Genomic DNA, 24,214 nt, shown 5'->3' with positions numbered 1-24,214 from the left:
ACAAGATCATATAGACACCGTTGTGTAGAATCGAACCAAAATCTTTGGACCAAAAACCGTTGCACCAAAATCAAACGTCAAAACCTATACAAGCTCCATAACCAAACATCAAAATCGGCAATCGATTGGTATCAGTCGCACCGTTATTGATTTTGTGTTGGGAGGAACACTCAATAAGAAAATCAATCGCGAAATTCAACGGTTTGGAACCAACAGTCACCAAAAAAGCAGGTCAAAACGGTAAAATGAAAAATTGTTATATTTTCATGAAACTTACAAACCATCAAAATTTTAACTAACCACAATGCAAGTCAAAACAGTAACATGAAACCTCCATAGATAGTTTTCTATTGCAGTCACTGATTTGTTTAAAACTTGTAAATTATGTAAAAATGATTTGTTTAACATGTAAAACTTATATGTTTCGCATTTAAAGTTATGTAAACCTAATTTAAATTATGAAATGCAGGTAACCACAAGTGAAATTCAAAAGAAAATTAATAAAATGAAATCAACATGATAATCGAAATGCAAGTGACCAACGTTTGACCGCACAAGTGACGACAACAGCCTCCAGCTCGGAGCAGGACCTCATATTCTAGTCAAAATTTGCCTATCAAATGAAAATCATATCGCAGATGCGATCACATCGATCAAATCTAACAATCTAAGCACTAAAACTACTAATTAGCAAAATAGATAGCAAAGTACAGTAAACGCACACTAAGATTCATCAAGATAACTATCGTCATCAAAACTTGCTAATTGTTCAAAATCATACTGCATATCAATCAAATCTAATGATCGGAATACTAAAACCTACTAAATTAGCAAGGGTAAACGTACGGTCATATTCGTCGGATGATGCAGCCGGAAGACTAGTGCGATATATAAATCAAATTTAATAAAAAAATTAACATGTTAAAACGATTTCTTTTTTCTAAAAAAGCTACAAAAATCTACAAATAATCATAATTTCATATAATTAGGTTAAATTAAATAAAACTTAAATGATAATCGCAAATAAATGATACCTTAAACTGAGATCTAAGATCTGAAACCCTAAAATACTCCATAGATCTCAGACAAAATCGGCAACAACTACAGTTTCTAACAGTTTTCCGTAAGCAGATCTGAAAAAACGTAGATTATCAATGTAGATTCGAAAAATCACAGCCGAAATATGAAAAATCGCAGATGAAATAAAGGAAATCAACGACGATTATACCGATTAACTGTTCTCCGGTGATAAACACAATACATTCCGGCCACATAATCCGGCGGCGACGGTGAAAAGATGTCAAATCGGATCTCCGGCGAAGAGACGATAGTTGCAAGATTCAAAACATACTCCAGAGAAACCTAATAGAAACTTTTCAAAAATACCAAAACTACCCCTCCGCCTTTTTAAGCCTTGCAAAGTTTAATCTAATCCCAGCCCTTGATTAGGTTAATCCAAGGGTGTTCTCCTGTTCCCCACTTTTTTGGTGTTCCCCAATGAACCCCACACTATATATATAAGGGGCTGCTAGAATGAGAACCACCTCGAGTTGTAAGAACCGCGAGAACTACACCCCACGGTGGGGCGTTCACCATGATTTTTTTTACAACTAGATGTGTGTATTATAAACACAGCAGTAAAAAAAAATTTTAAACGCGGCGGCCGAGGGGGTAGTTTTTTACACCACAAGTTTGGTGTTTTTAATTTTTTTTATTTTTTCTTTTTTTTTCAACCAAACTTGTGGTGTAAAAAACTACCCCCTCGGCCGCGGCGTTTAAATTTTTTTTTTTACGGCTGTGTTTATAATACACACATCTAGTTGTAAAAAAAAATCATGGTGAACGCCCACCCATGGGGTGTAGTTCTCGCGGTTCTTACAACTCGGGGTGGTTTTCATTCTAGCGGCTCCCTATATATATATATATATATATATATATATATATAGTGGAGGATTCAAATGAGAATAAATTTTTTGTAAGAATAAAAAAAACAAACTTCAACCAATAAGAATGATTCATTTTACTTCATTTAATTTTTGTATTTAATATGGGTGTAAGGGTATATTGGTAAAATTAGATAGATCATTAATTGTTAGTCTTCCTTTTTAATAGCTAACTAAATTAAATTTGTAACTTATTTTAAAAAAAAATATATTTTTTCAACGAAGAAAAAATCTAATTTAAAGTGTAGGATAAATTCTGAGTTGTGTAGGATGAATTACGAGTTGTGTAGGATAAATTTCAGTATGTGTAGGATAAATTTAAAAAACGTGTAGGATAAATTTTGACGTGTCTAGGCAAAAATTTTAGTGTGGAGGATGATAGTCTTTATGACTAATTAATTACTCAAAAATAATAATAAATGAGATGAAAGAAAAACTATTTAATGTTTTACAATTATACCCTTTGTTCTTTTTCTTCTCAATTTAATTTTCTTCTCAAATGAACCTCCCCCCCTATATATATATATATATAGGGTAATGTTCATGCGAGAACCACCTTTATTGCGAGAACCGCGAGAACAAATGTGAACACAACCTAAAATATCTAAAAAAAACCTACCCCCCCCCCAAGCTAAATGCTAAAAACTAAAACCCCCCAAAAACCTAAAAAAAACCTAACCCCCCCCCCTGAGCTAAAATGCTAAAAACTAAACCCCAAAAAACCTAAAAAAAATCAAAAAAAAATCTAATTTTTTTTAATATTTTTTATGTTAAAATCGCTACTTTTAGTAGCCAAATTTTTTTTATATGTATAGTAGAATAATACATATAGAAAAAGTATATCGTACATTACGGCTTAACGTACTTCACGTACAACAACGTGCATGATTTGTTATATAACATGCGTAATTAATGTTATATATATATATATATATATATATATATATATATATATATATAAGTTACAAAAAATTTAATGTATTTAGCTATTAAAGAGGAAGATTACAAATTAATGACCTATGTAGATTTACCAATGTACCCTTATAGTAACATTAAATACTTATATTAAATGAAGTAAAATAAAGCGTTCTTACTGGTTGAAATTTCTTCTTTTTTCTTCTTACAAAAAATTTCTTCTCTTTTGAACTCATCACTATATATATATGGAGCCGCTAAAATGAAAACCACCCTCAGTTGTATGAACCGCGAGAACCACTATCCACTAATCAGAATAAGGGTTAATTTGGTCATTTGATCCAAATGTCTTGTCCATCTTTTTTTGTGTATGTATTTGTTCAATGAATTCAGAATCTCTCTTCTCTCTCTCCTCTGTCATTTACTTTACCCCCAATCATACTCATCTTCCTCAAATACATTTCAACAACAAAAGCCAAATGTGAGACTCACCTGGTTCCTCTTGGTTCCTCATCTCCATCAAATATGAGACTCACCATCAAATATGAGACTCACCTGGTTCCTCCTATCCCACTCGATACCCCTCCCCCTGTTAATAAACCGGCGACTAGGATAACCGGTGGAGCCGGCGCCGTCATCCGACAACAAGCCGACACCCACACCCTCCTCCGACAACAACCCCTTAAACCACCTCTTCATCACACAGAGCCGGTGAAATCCGGAGGCGGCGTGACATCACGAATAGAGAGAGAGAGAGAGGCTGGTCAAGAGAGATAGGAAGAAGAAAGATGGTTTGAGAGAGAGATGGCGACATCGGTGCACGGCGACAGCAGCGTCGCCGCCGACGGCGGCGACGGGCCGACGGCGGCTATGATGGTTGTTTTGTTTTCTTTTCCGTTCAATCTCGGGTTCAACGGGTTCAGGTTTGTTTCGGCTCGGTTTGGTTACGGGTGCGGGTTTACTTCGGGTCCCTTCTAGTTGGGGATTTAGGCTTTGTTTTGGTTCCGATGAAGTTTGGGTGTGAAAGATGTCGCTGATGATGTTCGGGTTCAGACTCTCTCTCCTCTTTCATTTTCTCCGGCAATGGGTGGGTGAGGGGGTGTGAACCGGTGGTGGCCGCCTTCTGTTGATTTTCTCCGGCAATGGGTGGGTGTGGGTTTGATCTGTTGATTTTTGATAAGGGAACTATGTTCTTTGATTTTCTGGTGATTTTTGATTTTCTTGTAATTTTTGGCCTGTGTTCTTGATTTTCTGGTGATTTTTAATCAGTGAACTATGTGGGTTTTTGATTTATTGGATTGGGTGGCGATGATGCAAAAAAAAAGAAAAGAAAAAAAACCCTAGATTTTGATGACGATGGCGCGGCAACGATGGTGGAGGGTAGGTTTTTGAACCTGCAACCACACTTTGCAGCCTTTTGATTATCGGAAAATCTGAGCCAAACCCCGCTTTTTTCGAGATACACTTTGTTTTGATGTTGTTGGTTTTTTATATTTTTTCCCCAGTCGATGACGATAACAATCTATCAGAGACACCTACCGAGTTTGCGATTTCTGGGTGCGTTCGTTTTGCGTAAAAAAGTTGTTGTTAAAAAAAAAGTTAAACCGTAAACTTTTTAACGTAAAACGTAAACTTTTTAACGTAAAACATAAAAACGTAAAACGTAAAAAGTTTAACGTAAAACGTAAAAAGTTTTAACGTAAAACGTAAAACGTAAAAAGTTTAACATAAAAACGTAAAAAGTTTAACGTAAAACGTAAAACGTAAAAATTTTAACGTAAAACGTAAAATGTTTAACGTAAAACGTATAAAGGTTAACGTAAAAAGTTTAACGTAAAACGTAAAATGTAAAAAGTTTAACGTAAAACGTAAAAAGGTTAATGTAAAAACGTAAAACGTAAAAACATAAAACGTAAAAAGTTTAACGTAAAGCGTAAAGTTTTTAACGTAAAACATAAAAAGTTTAATGTAAAACGTAAAAACGTAATACGTAAAACGTAAAAAGTTTAAAAAATTTGTTATAAAAATCTGAATTTAAAAATGATTTTAATAAAAAAAATTATGTTAAAAAAATAAAAACTAATATAATAATACAAAAAGTAATAAAAAACAATAAACACAAAAAGACAAAATAGAGTAATTTTAATAAATTACCCTTTTGGATTAAAATATTAAAGACATAATAAGACAAAAAAGTATTTAATATTATTTTTAATTACTTTTAATCTCATCCATCCATTTTGAAGATCTAATGGCTAGAAAGTGGTTCTCTTGGTTCTTACAACTAGAGGTGGTTTTTATTTTAACGGTCCTATATATATATATAGGCCGGTTAACGTACAAAATGCCTAACATACGACGTGTACGCGATGCATTATCAACATGCGAATACTTTTAAGTAACATGCGAATTGGGTTTCCATAACAACATGCGAATTGGGTTTTTATTTGCACATGCGAATTGTATTTTTCTAACGTGCTAACTTTCGTTTTTATAACATGGGATATTTCTTTTACGGGTTTATAACATGCGAACTTGTCGTTGCATACGCGTCGTACGTTAAGACATTCTGTACGATACAATTTTTCTGTATATATAATATATATATATATATATTAAAATAATGCAAGGTAAATCATTATCAACCAAAACCCAAAAAAATTAAGTAACATGGTTAATATTTTCAATGTAAAGAAACATTTTTTTAATACAAATGAGAGTGTTCATGTAACCCAAAAAATTAAGTAACATGGTTAATATTTTCAATGTAAAGAAACATGTGTTATTTAATAAAAACTAGTATTTACACCCGCCCGCGTGTTGCTGCGGGGAAAACGGATAATCAACATCAAACTGCAAACTCATATAATTGTAATATCCAAAAATATACTCCAATTACATCTGATAACCAAAAGTATACTCGTTGCACTCTTGATGGTGGTTGGGCATTAAACAAAACATTGATGACCCAAGCAGTGATAGCGATGCACCATGTTAGTACTGCACATATAATCAAATAATCAAAAATAGTATCTTACTACAAGGGCATAGTGAAAATCTTTTGTAAGCATGGTAAGATGCATCGAACCATCTTTGCAAGAATCCTTGCCAAGCATGTCTAGTTCAGAGATGGTTTCATCACATGCCTGCAATAGAGCATAACCATATAATTATAGTACACATCTATTAACAAAGAGGTACTTATCACTTCTATATTTGTTAAATTTAAGAATTACCATGGATGGTGAACATGGCTTCATGATAGTTGTGATCAAGGATCCATATACTTGGATCTTCCATTTAGAAGAATGAATGTTAGATGAATTAATATTAAAATACGTTTTTAACTAAAAAATGGGACTCATGGGTCAAACTCGTGAAATAGGTCGAATTCACCCAAAGCGTGTCTGTGTTTTATGTATACAACCTAGTATATCGCTATATACAAAAATTAGATAAACGAAGATTATTCCATCGCTTCATTCAATTCATGCTTGGTTCTTTCCACGAAACAAAACTCTATCGTATCATCCAGTTTGGTGAAATATTAAACTGAAGCTGCAATCCATGGGCCAACATAACAGGATCAACAGTATTCAACCAAATTTTGGACCTATAGAATAAAAAATCATCATCATACTGTATTTTGGCAAACATATCTAGGAATCAAAAATATGGAAACAAAGGAACATGTAGACAAATCACATTAAAGTTAATAATCAGTTGACCTTTTTTTCTCTAAATTTGATTAATTTGACCCATTATCATGATTTTACTCTTTTGTTACCAAAATAACAAAGCTAACTTATAAAAATCATAAAATCTGGAGCAAAATTGAGTCCTAACTTACTTTTCCATAAGTGTATAAGATTGGAAAGTAATTTCAAAACAGAATATAATCAACATCAACGAAGATAAGTTTGGTAAACTGTAAGAAGAAAACGTAATATGTACCTGGTGAAAACGACGGAGACTGAAGTGAAAATAAACAGGAGGAATGATAGGGATGACTGCACCACGATAATCCTACGACACCAAAACTGACGATTGTCGCCGCCCCTACCCACCAACAGCCCCTCTTCTACCATGTCTGCCCGCCCAAGCAAGCAACCGAGTCCACTCATCTTCTCCGCCGTGAAACCACACCACCATCATCGGTCGCTGTGAAATCTCCAAACGCACCACCGTTACCTATGACGGGATCCACAAGCAGCATCACCGGTCGCTGGCCAGCACCCACTCCCATCGTTATCTCTCTCTCTCTCTCTGATCGACACTCCGACGCACACAAGCAAGACCACCGGAGTCCTCAAGATAAAGTGGCCGGCCGGAGGCCATGCCTGGCACCCGCTCCCGTCAGCGTCGTGTCTCTCTCTAGCGGTTTCACTCTCTCTGTCTCTGAATTCTGAAAGCAGGGGACAAAATGGGTGAGTGGCACAATTATTTGAACGGTAAAATTACGAAAGTACCCTTGAGAAATGTTCCTAACACCTTTCATCATTTGTTATTATATATAATTAGAGCGTTATTAAAACGATAAACAACCTACAAGGGGGCTCTACGCTGTATCATTTATGTCAGATCTTGCTAATTAAAAAAAATACGTATAGTCACATTTTAATTTTCTAATCTTTATACAAACTCAAATTCATGCAATGTCAAATTGAGAAACAGCCATAAATGGATCGTGGATGAATTGACTCCATATAGCAAATAGAACAAACAATAGAAAATGGGAATTAAATTTATACATAATTAAAACTAACTAATTAAGGACATACCTTTGCTTTTACTTGAGATTGCTAGTGGATATTCTCCAAAGTCTCAGTTGATAGCCTATGAATGTAAAGAAAAAAAATAAAAGGATTAGCATGGTTTTATAATAGAGGGAAAAAATAAAAGGGAGCCTGACACGTACGTGTGACGCGCAGCTAAAAAAAAATAAAACGCACAAAACCAAACAACAGGCGTGCAACTCTATGTATGGTCGCCGGAAGTTTAACTCGACTAAATAGCCTTATATGACGCCTTTCTTGAGTTGAGGATTATAAACCCAATATAACTTTCACCAAACCATTCGAGATCCAAAGGTTGTCAGAATTTAGAAGAACCATTGTATCAAACTCCAATCCAACAGAAGTTAGTTATTAGATCTAAAGAGGAGCGAAACATGCAAGCCGATCAGAATGATATAAAGTGATAAATGGTTCACCTCGTGTCTTTCAGTTGTCGTAGGTAACGCTGATCTACTCAGATAACATACACACACCTTGAATCAGTTCGCCAAATCCCTAATCTAACCATAAGAACACCAACAAAATCAAAATAAAATGAGTAAAGAACAAAAAGAAAACAACAATAATATCAAATTCAGCAAAACCATTACATATAGAAACCCCGCAATAATATCAAATTCAGATAAGTAAAGCTCAAAATCGAAGAACAAACCAGACCAGAAATCGAAGAAACAGGAAAAAACATGCCATAAAGCCGACAAACTCCGATCATCTACGTCGGCGGGTTCGAAGCGGAACCCTAGCCGCTGCAGAACTGAGCATTCCACTCATCGCAACCGCCGTTTAGTAGGACAGTGAGGCGGTGGGGCGTTGGAGTTCACTCATCGCCGTCGGCGGGTGGTAGGGCTGTGAAGCGGTGGGCTGATGGAGTTCTGTACACGTCTCTCTCTCTATCTCAGTCTATGCTTGGGTTAAAGAAGAAAACAAAATAAAGAAGCCACCTAAACCCACTCACAAGACACGTGGCATCCAACAAAGAAATCACAACCCACAATGCCAAACGTACAACAAAGATTTGCACAAAAGTCACCTTATGCATACTGTACAACTACATGAAGCCTAAAGATGTTACAAAATTATAATATAAAATGAGGGTGTTCATGTAGTAGATCTAACATAAGTAGTGAATATGTGTTTTGAAATCAATTACAAAAGAAGGTGTACTTGGAACAAAAGAAATCATAGTTGACATAAGGATTACACATTTTGCAAATTTCAACCTTAACTCATAAAAACATTAAATCTACCCCAACTATAAAAAGAAAGTTAATTTATGGTCAATTCAAAATCAACATTTGGATTCAATAACAACAAAAAACTAATCATATAAAAAAATTCAAAGAGAGTTTGGAGAAATTAAGATTATTAAAATGTTAAAAGATATAAACAAATTGATTTAGAATAATTTTAAAAATACGTGTAAACTATTTAAAGTATATAAGTGGGTTATGTTCTTTCCTATATAAGAGGATATACAAAATAGAGCAAAATTTCGAACCAATTATGTTCATGTAGCCATGGAAACACTGCACGTCATGATGACAAAGGCAACATTAACATGCCAATTTTTGGGGGTGAAATCACCGGAAGAGAATATGGTCTTGACGCATATGCTCTTCACGGACGATTCAATTTTCATCGGAGAATGGGAAGAAAACAATCTAAAAATCTAAAAAGAATCCTAAGAATATTTTACTTGGTCTCGGGACTAAAAGTAAACCCTAGAAAGAGTTAACTCTTTGGCATTGGAGTTAATGAGGAAGAGGTGTCAAACTTGGCGATGACATTTAATTTCAAAGTTGGAAATTTACCATTTACATACTTGGGATTAAAGGTAGGGGCGAACATGAACCCAAACCGTTTCGACCCGTACTGTTTCGAAGCCGAACCGTTTCAAGCCGAACTGTTTCAACCCGTACCGTTTCGAACCGAACCGTGCCTTATCGAATCGAACCGTTTCGAGCTGAACCGTTTCGACGGTTCGGGTCGAAAGGGTTCGGGTCGAAACGGTACGGTTCGAAACGGTTCGCGTCGATAAGGCACGGTTCGCATCGAAACGGTACGGTTCGAAACGGATCACGTCGATAAGGCACGGTTCGCGTCGAAACGATTCAGCTCGAAACGGTTCGGGTCGAAACGGTACGGGTCGAAACGGTTCGCGTCGAAACGGTTCAGCTCGAAACGGTTCGGTTCGAAACGGTTTAGCTCGAAACGGTTCGGTTCGAAACGGTTCAGCTAGAAACGGTTCGGTTCGAAACGGTTCGCGTCGAAACGGTTCAGCTCGAAACGGTACGGGTCGAAACGGTTCGCGTCGAAACGGTTCGGGTCGAAACGGTACGGGTCGAGACGGTTCGCGTCAAAACGTTTCAGCTCGAAACGGTTCGGGTCAAAACGGTACGGGTCGAAACGGTTCAGCTCGAAACGGTTCGGGTCAAAACGGTACGGGTCGAGACGGTTCAGCTTGAAACGGTTCGGGTTCGAAACGGTTCGCGCCGAAATGGATTTTTTGGATTTTTAAAATTTTTATGATTTGTTAGAATTTTTATTATTTTTTAGTATTTTTTGGATTTTTTTTGATTTTTTTTATTTTTTGGAATTGGATCAAAATGACAATTGAAAACATTTAAAATAAAAATCTCCAAAATACCCCTGGTTAAAGATGGAGTTTTTGGATGGAGTTAGTGTATGTGATCAAAATGGCAACAAAAGGGAAAAGTCAGGGACCCAGAGGCAAAAAAAAACTATTTGGACTAAAATGACAAATTTGGACAAAACTTAGGGACTAAAATGGCAATTTACTCTTTTCCGGTGTTAATTTCAAGTTTGATGAGAATCATAAAAAATGAATATGCATTTCCTTCCGTTTGAGCGAGATCCAAATTTATGCAGATAATTTTTTTTTGCCTAATTTAAAAAGAAATTTTGACATGGATTTGTTGTCATTCAAGAAAGAAGAAAAAAAGGGACAAAATGGAAGACTTTGGGAGGAGTTCCTTTTTGTAAAGAAATGAAAGAAATTGGAGAGTAGGGTGTTGAAAAGAAACCATACCAACGGATTCTATTTTGTGATAATCATTCTTTTCAATTTTTATATATGAACGTGGGGCAGTGTATATTTTCTGTTGTGTATATATACACATGAAGGTTGTGACTTTATTTAACGGGATGTTATATATTTAAAAGTAGTTTAAACGGTTATGACTTTTTGAAGAGATGTGATGTATTCAAAAGTTTTGATTTTTTTTTGTAAGGGGTGTGATATATTTAAATATAGTTGAAGGGTTGTGATTTTTTGTATGTGTACGAACAGGGGTGGATCTAATTGAAAAGATCGGGTTCCCAAGAACCCATTCGGTTTGAAACTTTTAGTGATTACCTATATAGAAAATACATAAGGAACCCATAAATAAATTATTAGCGAACCCATAACAAAGCAAATGAAGTGCGCCAATGGTTTACTGCCTCTTTTCTAACTGAAGGTCACGGGATCGATTCCCCATTTTAGTTTAGGCATTCTTTTTATGTATAAAACCCATATATTTTATGGTTAAAGTAAACACAGTGAGTGAGAAGTTAGACGCCTTCACCTACTGACCTTCTACAATGGATTCCATTTCCCGATCTCTATGCAATGGATCTTGAAATGAAGTTAATATATGATATCCATATATGACGGTTCCTCAATCCATTTTAGTAATGTTTGTAGTTTCAATCATCTATTGAAAAATTGTTCATGACAATGACAACCGGCTAATCTTTGTAGACTTTCAATCATTATTAATGTTAAATTTGTTGAAACTTGAATTTGATTTTTAGTTTATACTTTGTTAGTCAAACTATTTTGATTGTTGCAGGTATGGGTCATGGCTGAGATATTTTTGTTAAGTACTTGAAAAATCATTTTAGTTTTCTTGATGATGTTTGTAGTTGGAATCGGCTCAAATAAATGCTTATTAGTTCACCCTTTTATGCTTCCTTATCATGTATAGATTTTGCGTAACTCGAACTAAAATGACCATTTTAAGATGACTCGAATTCGTTCGGGAAAAGTTTATTACTCTCAATTTAGAGAAATGTGTCTTTTAGAGACGAAGATAGATAATGGGATAGGAATGCTTTGAAGCATCATAAGAAAAAAAAAAGGTAAGTTTAGTTTTAAAGCCCGACCCGACCCGAAAAAACTGAGGTCGAATTGATCGAAATTCGAGCACCTGAAAAAGTGAACCCAGTGAAAAAATATCCTGGATCCGCCACTGTGTACGAAGGGTTTTGACTTTCTGAAAGGGTGTGTACATTCAAAAGTTGTGACTTTTTTGTAAGGGGTGTGACATATTTAAAAGTAGTTTAAAGGGTTATGACTTTTTAAAGGTGTGTAATCCTAACCATTGTATCTTAAGTTAGTTTTTGTATGATTGCTTATTTAACTCAAAAATGACTTTTTGGCAAAAGAACTTATTGACTTATGACTCATCCAAAAGGAGTTTACAAAAAAAAAAAAAGTGTTTGGATGAGGTTATGGGGTGGGAAAAATCAACAAGTCAATAAGTTATTTTAAAAAAGTGTTTGGATGATCTTATGAGGTGAGAAAATGTAATATTTCATGAAAAGTTAAAAGGAGTTTCAAAAAGTCAAGGTTTCCTAGCTTTTCAAAATAACTTTTCCACCTTATACAGAAAGTTGTTTCAAAAAGTTCTTTTCACCTGTTCAAACATTCTTTTAATTTATTGGCTTTTTCAAATGTCTAATAAGTCAATAAGTTGTTTCAAAAAGCTAAAGTAGTATCGAATTAATAGTGGATAATTGATTATCATGATTTATTTAAAAGAATACTATTATATTATTTAAAAAAATAAAATATATAAATCACTAAATCCCTAAAAATTATGGACAATAAATAAAAAATAAAATAAATAAATTATTGTAATATATTTATAAGAGAAAGGATCCTGTGCAAGACAGGAATTCCATTACAGGTGACCTCCTTCTCTCCAACTCCGGTGACCGGAAGTCTTCTAGTAGCAGTGGAAGAACGCGGTGGTGGTTGTGTAGATGGTGGTGGTGGAGCAGTGATAGCCATTGATATGAAGTATGAAGAAGTGAAGAACCATGTGGATGAAGATATGGTTTAGATCTAGATCTAGGGAGTTTTAACATGATGAAACCAATAGAATAAAATGCCACTCCAGCTTAATTTTTTTTTAAAAAGACATGTATCAATCCCATATAACTTCTTAGACTTCTCATCTAAAGTCTACTTTCTATTTGATCCTTACCCTTTAACTAATTACATTTAATTTTTAAATTTTTAACTACTTAAGCACCTAGTTTTTTTAAGTGAGTATTTCACAGAATGTCAATAGCTTTAAATTCATAAATTTGTAACTACCTAAGCACCTAGTTTTTAAGGGAATATTTCACAGGATGGTAACAAAGTTTTAGGAGTGTTTCATATAGGTAACTTATAAAGTTTTTTGTTCTAATTAAGTAATGAAGTTTATCTATATATCTATATATATTAATAAACTAGTCTAAGTTCCCGTGTGTTACACGGGTGGCTAATAAGAAAATAACTACTTTAACATGTTGACGTAAATATTTTAATTATATATACGTTGAAATATTAACGGAAATGAGAGAGAGTACACCAAATAATTAAAATGCATGAATAAGAGCATGTAAACAACTTAGTAACCAAATAAATAAACTATTATAAATATAAATTTGTTTAAACTTCATTATGATAATGAAGGGATACATATAAATTTGTATCTATTATCTCTTTGATATCGGAAGGTACAACTGTAGACACTAAAATGGATGGTGTAATATTCATACGATATCATATATAAACTTGAAGCTTATTAAAATCTTATAATGTTTTTAACAGATTCAAAATCGAAAGCAAGATAGAATGATGGAAATTTGTCAAGCTATAAATTTTTAATGAGCACGTAAAGAGTAGAACGGCTTTATCTTTTGCACACCAACAGTTAACCTTCCTATCTTGCTAACCAGGATATATATATATATATATATATATATATATATATATATATTATAACTTAGGCCATAAGGTTGTAAGTTTTATCATGCTTGGTGTGTATGTTTGTGAAGGAAAAACTTTGCTTGTGGTGAAGAAACGACCACAAACAAAAAGCTTTGTTAAATAACCTCTTCAATTGTCATGGTTTTCCAAGCATATAGAATAATGAAACAGTAATTACCTACCGTCCGATGCAATACGCCAAGCGTCGTTTCGAGTTGGACATGTTGAAACACATGATAGAATGAGTACTATAGTTGAATTGATAATCTTAGGTGAAAAAAGTACATGAAAATACTTGTGGTAGCTTATCTCAACCAAAATGTTCATCGGTTACAGTATAAGAAACGAACAGGATCAATGGTTGGATTCACATCATTTGTCAGGCTTCCACGGTTCCACCAAGCATCACAATCTCCGATATGATCCTGAAAACCCTTAAACCGCCATTGTCGTCTCCCTTAAACAACCACCAGAGATCTTGATAGCCACCACCGTCCATTAATCGGGTTTTTGAAACCGCCACGACCATCGAATTACGCCCCTTCCTTGTCTTCTTCTTTGTGTAGTTTCACTTACTGTAGGGAGAAGAAGACATCCACAACCACAATAACCACAACCGCAACCCAAATTAAAAGTAAAAAAACTACAGAGAAGCAAGACTCGAACTCGTCACGTGATGGATCGTAGATAAGCTAGTTTTTAGATTTTTACCGCTGAAGCTACTTTCAATGTTCTAGACTGCAAGACTGGTTTGTTAACAATATTTAAAAAACATGGGAAATAAATTTCATTGAATCAAATCACCAAAATAAATCATAAGCTATACCTTCAGAGCTATCTGCTGTAGGTAAGGTTGCTTTGCCTCAGTCCCTTAAATGCACATTCTAAGAGCCATGTAGTCTGCAAGAGTTTTTGTTTGTGTTTGGAGGGTGGTATATATGATGGAGAGAGTAGTAGTGTTTCTAAACCTGATGAAAACAAATCAAAAAGCACAATTAATGTTAAATTTATAGGAATCTGTATGTAGCATCAACAAAACCAAATTAACCTCCAATAACTTGTATAAAAGTAAGCATTAAACACTTCAGCAAAACAATTTAAGAATACTCCTAGTAATCCTACCAATAACTTGTATACATCAAATCAAATAAGACTAAATAAACAGAAACAAAGGGAGTAGAAAACGAACCAAATAGAGAGCATAACGCCTCAAAACAAAAGTTTTCTTGCAGATCTCGAAAGTTTTCTTGCAGATCTCGTCTGATAAAACGTGAGCATCTGTCCTTGTCAAAGTCTACGTGTAAAACAAAGCAATTGAATAAAAAAACAAACCTGAATTGAATGACATTTAAGATAGATAGCCAAACACAAACGAATTAACAGCAACGCCGAAGAATATGCCAATACCCATATTAGTTATTCTCGATAATTATCAAAATATTGCATGAAAAAGAAATGAAATGCAGATTACAAGTGTTATTTGTTGGAAGAGTTCAAGCCTGTATTAAAGCGTTGACCTACCCCTTTCAATAGATATTTATAAATACCCATTTAAAGCCAAAATGTGTAATGCAAATGACATTTGTTTGCCCCATATCATATTGTATTTGGACTGTAACTTTGTCATGGAAGGTCGAAGAGTTAACCATTCGCTTTCAGTCATATGCATATTTTTAATATTGAACAAATGGGTTATGAAAATAGGAAGCCATTCCAAGACGCCAAGACAAAAAGGTTTGATCATCCAAGACATATTTATTAATATACTTATTATTTATGATTAATAGATACTTAAAATGATACAAAATGTATGACATATTAATGTGTTGGCTATAATTAGAGTTATAAAGTTGCTCCGCCATCTAAACAATTATCTATCCAAAAGAGTGTATTCTCTCTTGTTCAAACTTCGCTTACCAAATGTAGTCTTTTTTCAACTTTAGCCAGGTTTCTTTTTCTTAAAAGGCCAACATAATATCATTAGAAATCTTGCGAGTAGCAAGCACCAATTGTATAGAATCCTCAAAAAAGAAACATATTACAGTACATGTAGGCAATCTTGCGAGTACCAATACCCATTTCTGGGCGGTATTTTCGGTACTTGTACCAGTTGGTACCAAGCTCATCCTTAACATAGATTAATAACCTTAGGGTCTTCTTAAAGTTCAGGAGCATCAATAATTGAAGGGCGGTTAGTGGGTAGATATTTTTTTACAATGATGCATATATGCATCATTCTACTTGAAGTAAATCAAAATACAGCTCAGTTACAAATGTTTATGGAAAGCTGCTAACCTCGTCACTGAACATGGTCTGGCACTGTTGAAATCTTTCTAAATGTGTGTTTCCTACAGCGGCCAAATATTGGCATATATCGTACCAAAAAAAATCATGTTTTTGGTGCTAAATATGTACATGGGGATCAATGATCCTAGCCTATGAGAATACAGAAAGAATGCAAACAAAAGTGTAAAATCATTTAGAGAGTGCATATATGCATCATCAAAGAATTTCAAAACTTCACTTTTTTGGGAAAGGGACAGTACCCCGGCAAACTTTTATTAAAAATGAATGAAAGAATTACAAAATAAAGGTACTATGTAATTCCCGGGATAGGCCCAAGAAAAACACTTGGCCCAAACAAAAAAAAAACTATAAAACAATCAACAAAACACCTAACTCTAAAACCTATCGGCCAACCAACACCCATAACATATATCCAAATAAACCATATGGGCTCTATACAACAAAATATACACACATACGGACAACCTAAACCAAAGCATCCATACGAATTCTATTGGAGCAAATAACCCTCAACTGGGCCGCAGCCCAAACACTATCCCTGCTCCAAAATTGTTTCTTAACATCCTTCACCATCATCCATTAATGGCCCAGAAAACATCATCAACTTCTATTCCACATATTCATCAAATACCCAGTCCAACCTCTATATTTGTTCTCAACGTAATCAGCCCATTTCTTCCACCATTGTTGCAGCCCATCACCATCAAGCTCACCATTTACACTTATTATAATCACCCATTTCATAACCACATTCCTAATTTTATTAATACTCCTAGTCCGGCCCATCATAACCCAAAGGCACACCTCAAACACGAAGTTACCTCGGCCTAACAGCCCAATACACATACACATTTAACTTGTGAAAACTAATTGGAACCAGCCAAGCCCAACCATCAAGCCTTTTCCTCATTACTATACCAGTAACCCATGCCCACATTCCCATTACTTGCACTATCCAATACATTTTAGTGCCAGAAATAACATCTGAGACAACCATCTTCATTTGATTTTATAATTCCAATTATAATTGAATCTATGTCCAATTTCCAGCAAAATTTCCACTTTTTATTGTCAGGAAATAATTCTTTATTCTCTTAAAGACTCCTTTCACCATAAAAAAACACCTATATGCGCCTCTCTTGAACTCCTGTAACTCTGCCATTCACTATTAGGCTTTCCAATATTCCCATAATGCCCCTTCCAAACATAAAGCTTTAGACAATCAGGGCAAAGATAGCAAAGTAAGTCGGGAGATGTTGCCATCTTCTTTCTACAAACAAGAAACCCTTTGTTTTCTCCCTATAGTTGAATAACCATTAGAACTTCATATATTTTATCTGATATTAAAATTACTAAACGAAAGCCAAGAAATTTATGAAACTCATGACGGTTATCCATCAAATTCTTCAAACCAAGGTAAAAAAAATCTAAAAACAGAAACGATAAAAAAATGGGTGCAACAATTAAAATCCATACGACGAAAAAGAACACGGCTGTAGGAATCTTCCCAAGAAAATATCAAACAATAAAGGAAATATATAACAAATTCCAAAGAAAAGAAAAGAAACAAATGAAAATTTTTCAAAAAAAAAAATGCTAAAACTCAATAAAAAAAAAGAAAGTGACTGTTGAATCTTCAATTGATACTCTTAAGAACCGTGATGTAAAAGCACAGAGCGATTTAAAAATTCCATATTCGAAAAATCCAATTAATGGTTGTAAAAAAACGTTTGTTAATAAGAACACATTCCCTAGAAAATAAACAATAACATGATAAACTCGAAAAACAAACTCACAATGAAGCCTTGCCATGGAAGCTTTCCTCTGAGAAGAAATATTAATGTATACGCCAAAGACTCGAGATCGTCCCTTCTACTTCCCGTCCTCCCTAAATGTGCATGTACGCTTGCATAACGTACTGTTCCCCTATTTAGGAGAAAACACAAAATGTATAAAAAATATAATAAGAAAATTATTAAAGAGGTAAAAAAATATTACCTGAAAACATCAGCCTTTTGGTCATACTCAACATGATTGATTACCAGATGATGCGTCCCTCCATTTTGAAGCAAAAAAAAAAAAAAAAAAAACCGTCACAACCTTTTTTGTAATGCATTTAAAAGATTTACAATACGGTACGAAAAAGACGTACCTAAACCGAGATCAACCAAATACAACTTTTTCTCATTAGGTGTCCCAGGCTGACCGAGCAAAAAGTTTTCAGGTTTAACATCTCCATGAACAAAACTGAAAATAGATAACAATTTTCAATCACATATGCTAATAGAAAACAATATAATTATCTATGATAAAAAATGATGTGTGCGTAACTGCCTACCCTCGTAAGTGAAGCTGCTCTAATATCGATAATGCTTCCACTGCTATACAAGCAACCATTTCTTCAGAGAGACTATCCAAAAGGGCATATTTTAAAGTTATTTACAACTTTAAGAGAAAATAAAATATAATTTAAATAATATATTAACTATTAACATACATTTGGTTGCTAGAGTTCCAAACGTCCCATAAAACTCGGGCCTAGTTTGTCCATAACCTAGATCAAACAGAATCTAGCATATTAGACTTATAAGCACCAATGAATCAAATCGACAAAAAAGGTAAATCTAATAAACTCACCAGGATATAGTAGTCTCCTTGAAGGCCTTTGTGATGGACCATCGGAACACCATCGTTCAGGGAACTTGAAGCAAAAAAAAAATTAGCATTTGAGAATGCATTTTAATATTTTATGAATTTTAGTACAGAATTAGAAAACCGTTCACCTGTAAACTTGCCACTCGTAAGGAGGGCCGTAACTACACCCCTTGCCATTTCGATCAAAGCCATTAAAGAAATAAGTTAGAAACCCACCTTTCTGTGGCTTAGATCAAAGCCATTAAAGAAATAAGTTATTTTATAACTCATTCATTTGAAGAGTACCCACCTTTCTTACGGTGGCATAATACTTGTTGTCAATTAATTCCCTCAGCAAACATGAACCATTCTTTGATTTTATAGCATAACTCAGCTCTTGCAAAACCAGTGCCACGTATCTCAGCGCCAAGCAACTCTGAAAATAAAGATATGAGAAAAACAATGAAACTAGGATTTTTATTCATAAATTAAAAGCATGAAATCATGAGTGAATATTAAGAACCATATTGAATAATATCTTTGTCTGATTCAGCGACAACTCGATGAGCATACGCAGCCCGCTTTACCAGACTCGGCTTAGTTTTCTCATCGTTCAGTTCGACACTTCCTCTGTACCTGATATATGAAGTATGCCAGCAAGAATATAACCAAAATAGGATGTGTAATAATTAAGACATCGTCGGGGCATAACCTGCACATAAATAAAACCGTATGAGATTTAGTTGGCAGTTACTGACTTCTTTCTGATAAATAACTACTTTAACATGTTGACAATTCAAGGGATAATTAGCCACATAAACTAAAGAAATATATAAAAGCCATACCAGTCAATATTAATAAGACACTCACCCCCACCATAACCTTATTAACTATCGTCTAACACCAAATCATCTCTCCACTTTCTTCTTGAACCTTGTAGACTCTTAACTGCATTTTAGTATTACACATTAAAAGCAAAATGAGAGATCATTGTTTGATGAACTCTAATTAAAATACAAATAGCAAAGATCATCTTACCACTCGACAGATTTCATCTCTTGACGAATTCTAATTAAAATACAAATACCAATTCCAAGCACAGCCAGGTATGTCGAGGTTATTTTCAAGCAACCTAGTTTCCAAAATCACGTCAGAATCAAAACCCATCTTAACCTTCCGTGCACAACTCAAATCCACAATCTTCGCATAAAAAAAGCGATTTAGGGTTTATGATGGAATGAATGAACTGGAAAACTAACAAAAGATGATTAACCAGACACAAATAGAAATCCATTAAGGTGTATAAGAACATCAATAAACAGATAAATTACAACAATCAACTGGTTAAAATCTCATATCACAAAGAATTAGCGGACCCGTTAACATCAACAACAACATATAAATCATACAACAAAATTGGGGTTTTCTAATAAAAACTAAAAAACCACATACAGAGGTGGAATCCAACTTACTGATCCTTGTATTTTGGAAGTCTGATGATGAACATAAAACAGAGCACGATTCTTCGGTGATCGATTGAAACATCCGATTAAAAGCAATAATTTGTATATAGGCAATAGAATTGGAAACGGTTCCATAATTTCCTAAACAAACTTCCAATTATTGAATCAGTATTCAACCTTCCATATATAATCTAAAGGAAGCGTATTAGAGAATTCAAGGAAATTGAAAGAAAATAGAGAGAAGAGATAGATGGCGCCCAAAAAAACAATTCTCTGGCCAAAGAGAGTAGCCACCTCAAAGTCAAAAAGTCAACCATTATTTTGCTTTAGTATAATAGATAGATGAGATGATGTGGGCTATGTGTCCTTGAATGGTGAAGCCATTTTGATGATGTGGCAACTATTGCTTTAGTGTAGTTTGATTTTGGGAGGGAATTCTCTACACAAACGACATTTGACAATACATAAACCAAAAAGTTAATTTGGACGCGCGATCCGTTTCTGAATCGGGTCTCAAACTGGATTTGGGTCGCATATTAAACACGCTTCTTCTCTTAAACCTTGGAAACCCTAATTCATTCTTTCAGTTTCTCTCTCTGGCTTCCCTCTACATCGTCTTCAAATTCAAACTTGGATCTATGATCGCCTTCTTCATTCTTCTGATCATCTTTGTTTCTACATCATTTACAACGAGCAGGTATGTGATCAACGTCAATGTTTCAAAGAATCAATTTAGGGTTTTAACTAATTTCTCAATCGCAATCACGATTTCAAATCCCAAAATCTGGATTGTTTCGTGCCTGTGTTGGTGGTTATTGATTTTGGATGTATTGTGTTGTTTCTGCAAATATGTTAATATGATGTTTTTCTCTTGCGATTTTGGAAATCGCAAATCTGGTTGATGCAAATCTGCAAATAAAATACACAACCCGTTTTTATCGATAGTATTCATTCATTCTTTTTTATTTCATCCATTTATGGCGATGTTTTTGCTCTTTTTTCTTCGTTCAGTTTCCTCTTCAGTTGATTTCAACAGGTATGTTGTGTATTAGTTTGCTTGGTTCGATTTTCATTCATCCCTTTGTTTTCAATCTGTTTCACTTTACGGATGACACTAATTCTCTATGTGTTTTATCTTGGTTTTCATATTTTTCATCTTTTTATTATTGATTTCATTATAGAACAGTTTGTTTTTAGGGTTTTAGGTTTTCTTTTTCACCTTTTGTTATTGATTTGATTATAAAATAATCAGATCTAAAGATGTGAATAATGGAATTTATAATTCCCCCTTTCTTCTTTGCTTTTAGGTTTTGCGAATTGGTGTTGTTTAATGATGTGGCATACGGAATGTTATTAGTTTTATGTTTCTCTGAGTTGACTGATTTTTGAGAGCTTCTGGTTATCAATCAATATGTTTCAATGCAATATGTAAGCGATATTAGGTTTTGCGAATTGGTGTTGTTAAATGATGTGGCGTACGAAATGTGTTTAATTTATTATTTATGTGATGTGAGTGATTTTTGAAGAGTATGTGTGGTTGTTGGTGACAGATATGCGTTGGATGTTAACATGGAGAGAGCGGAGGATGTGATCACGCATAAAAGAGTTATGCAGGTGGCTGAAGATCCTGTTAATAGACCTGCATTTGAAGTCATATTTGTGACAACCCTCACAAAACCAGGTATCCGTACGACTTAATTAGCTATTAACTATTGCCTAATTACTGTGCTTAACTGAGATTTCTGATAAACTGCTACTTGATTGTTGATACATGTACATGTCTGCATCATACTTTGATTTTTCCTGTCACTACATTATTTATTTACTGAACTCTAGTGACAAACTTGATGCACAAAAAGCACAGTGGCACTAAACGGATACACAGTGAACATGCTGATATAGCCAGCATCAGGCAGACACTGCCTCTAAAGGCCTGTAAGAGCCAGAATTATTTTACTACACCCATAGTGTGTGTAGGGATACAAGGGTTGTATAATTGCGTCTCTAGGAATAAGATACAGAGATTGGATGTGCCTAAAACGTACTTTAAGCACGAAACACAGCACTTTTATCAACACATTAGCTTCTAGCTAGTTAATAAAGTGCCAAAATACAAGGAATTATTCCTGACACTTTGCTGAATAAATTGTGTCGCTAAAAATATTACTTACGACGCTTAAAGGATATCTTAAGCACTTTAACGGATTCCTATCCAACCGAACAACCGGACAATACCCGGAACATAAAAATATTGCCAGAATTATTGTTAGTATTTTTCTGAGCCAGTTAGGGTCCCTGATTACCCTAACACCCGTATCATAACGCAATAAACAACTAACGAGGTTAGACCTTTAAGTAACCGACTTAACATAACTGAACTGTAACTGGACAATCGAAAACGAACCGGATACCATTACCATCTAATGGAATCGGCCAAATGGTGGGACCAAGGGAGTACGTCCTTTATTATATTTTATTAGATTATGCGGATATCTAGAACGAGAAACCGATGGACGATAACTAAACTTTTTCTATTTAAACTCTCTCTCTCTCACAATAACACACACACACACTCAAGATCGCTCTCTCCCTCCCCCTTGCTCCCTCACGGCCGAGAACCCCCACCACCACCCATCCGTTTTTCGGTTCAAGTCTCTACATTCCAAGTGCATACAAGTCTTGAGGATCGCGTACGACGAAGCTCGAAACAAACGGAAGTTGAAGGACCTCGAGCATTTGCTTTTATCCACGCCGTTTTCGACTAGTTTCTTCCCTAGCCTCGAGCTAGAGGTATATTGTTTAAAACTCGTTATTAGTCGTGTCTAAAGTGGTTAAAAGGATTTTTATCGGTTAAATGTCGGTAACCCGCTTCATGAATCTTTAAAGTCTACTAAAAAGTAAAAATCGTTGGATAAAAGAACATAACGCGTGTAAATGTCGTAGTATTTGAATATGTTGGTTTTTATGGCCCGATCTATGATGTGGTGGCTCTCATCATCGTTTAACCCGACTTTGTTAGGATCACGTATCTTGACATACACTTGTTTCTTTTGTACAAAGGGTTAAAAGGTGAAACTCCACCACACGGGAAACATGAACTTGTGTAAAAGTGTTTTAACATGAAAAATAGTATTTAAAACGAGCCGATCTACGAATGTACAAGTGGTATATTCGTAGGACCGGGTGTCGAGAAAATCATGTTTTATAAAAGTTGTATAACATGTTAACAAATGTGATTTTTATAGTCTACAAGTGTATAAACACTTGTGAAACGAAAGATCCGACAAAATAACAATTTTTATAAAAATTGTCGGGAAGTTGTAAAGAGTGATTTGTTCCAAAAACGGGGTTTTTGCAAGAATAAACTATTTTTATACATAGATCCACTAAATATAACGAGATCTACATAATAGTTTTAGAAAAACTACAAGTTCATGTAATATTGTGATTTTACATACTAGTCTACGAATTCGAAGTGTTGAAACTTGTTTATTATGTTGGAAATTGATTGATTGAAATAAAAGAAGTGATTTTGTAAAAGCAAATGATACGCTTGAAAGCGTGGCCACCTCCAGTTACAGGGGAAACTCTGGCGAAATTTTCTAAAAATCTAACACTTAGAATTATTTACAAGTGTTAGACTACTTTTGACATGTTTTCAAAACTATATTTTGCCATGACTTTATTTATTAAATAATCGGAGGTGGGATTTTCACAAAACCAAACGTGATAAATATATATTCGGTAAATATATTTTGTCACAACACTGTTTATGATTATTTTGTGAAAATGTATAAATATTATTTTTAGAGTAAAAATAATATTTACTAACTTGTCAAACCCAAGATAATACAAACGCTTATACGACAAGCATAAAAGTTACAACGGTAATTTCTATTACCACCTAATCATTAAAACGTAACTTACGCATTACGCGGAAATATTCACCAACACGTATGTTGTCAACGTATTATTTTGGAAAGTATTATGTAAAGAGAAAATATATTATTTTTGAGAAAAATAATTATATTTTGGAATGAGAAATAAAAATATATTAAGTGGGACTTAATGAGATAGTATAAATGCACATGTATTTAAATCCCCCATCCT

At 34.5% G+C, this 24,214-nt stretch overlaps 3 long non-coding RNA genes across 4 annotated transcripts; all 3 read right to left on the bottom strand.

The window, feature by feature from the left end:
- Positions 1-5,700: 5,700 nt before the first annotated feature.
- Positions 5,701-8,146, bottom strand: LOC118486270. The gene is made up of 6 exons (XR_004878163.1): positions 7,811-8,146; positions 7,640-7,694; positions 6,813-7,263; positions 6,095-6,471; positions 5,947-6,004; positions 5,701-5,858 (listed from the first exon to the last, which is right to left on the bottom strand). It is a non-coding gene; the product is annotated as an uncharacterized LOC118486270 (long non-coding RNA).
- A 5,768-nt stretch (positions 8,147-13,914) lies between these two features.
- LOC110905604 lies at positions 13,915-14,994 on the bottom strand. The gene is made up of 3 exons (XR_002573263.2): positions 14,890-14,994; positions 14,527-14,668; positions 13,915-14,446 (listed from the first exon to the last, which is right to left on the bottom strand). It is a non-coding gene; the product is annotated as an uncharacterized LOC110905604 (long non-coding RNA).
- A 1,298-nt stretch (positions 14,995-16,292) lies between these two features.
- LOC110905603 lies at positions 16,293-18,709 on the bottom strand. Of its 2 annotated transcripts, XR_002573262.2 has the most exons (6): positions 18,645-18,709; positions 18,505-18,561; positions 18,346-18,417; positions 18,160-18,254; positions 17,804-17,933; positions 16,293-17,306 (listed from the first exon to the last, which is right to left on the bottom strand). It is a non-coding gene; the product is annotated as an uncharacterized LOC110905603 (long non-coding RNA). The 2 variants fall into 2 exon arrangements; XR_004878162.1 differs by lacking the exons at positions 18,160-18,254; positions 18,346-18,417; positions 18,505-18,561; positions 18,645-18,709 and adding an exon at positions 18,006-18,081 and having other exon boundaries at positions 16,295-17,306.
- Positions 18,710-24,214: the final 5,505 nt, after the last annotated feature.

The sequence above is a fragment of the Helianthus annuus genome, chromosome 14 (genome assembly GCF_002127325.2).
Source record: "Helianthus annuus cultivar XRQ/B chromosome 14, HanXRQr2.0-SUNRISE, whole genome shotgun sequence".
Lineage (NCBI taxonomy): Eukaryota > Viridiplantae > Streptophyta > Magnoliopsida > Asterales > Asteraceae > Helianthus > Helianthus annuus.
The sequence above is the reverse complement of the archived record's forward strand: the minus strand, read 5'-3'. Positions and strand labels throughout refer to the sequence as shown.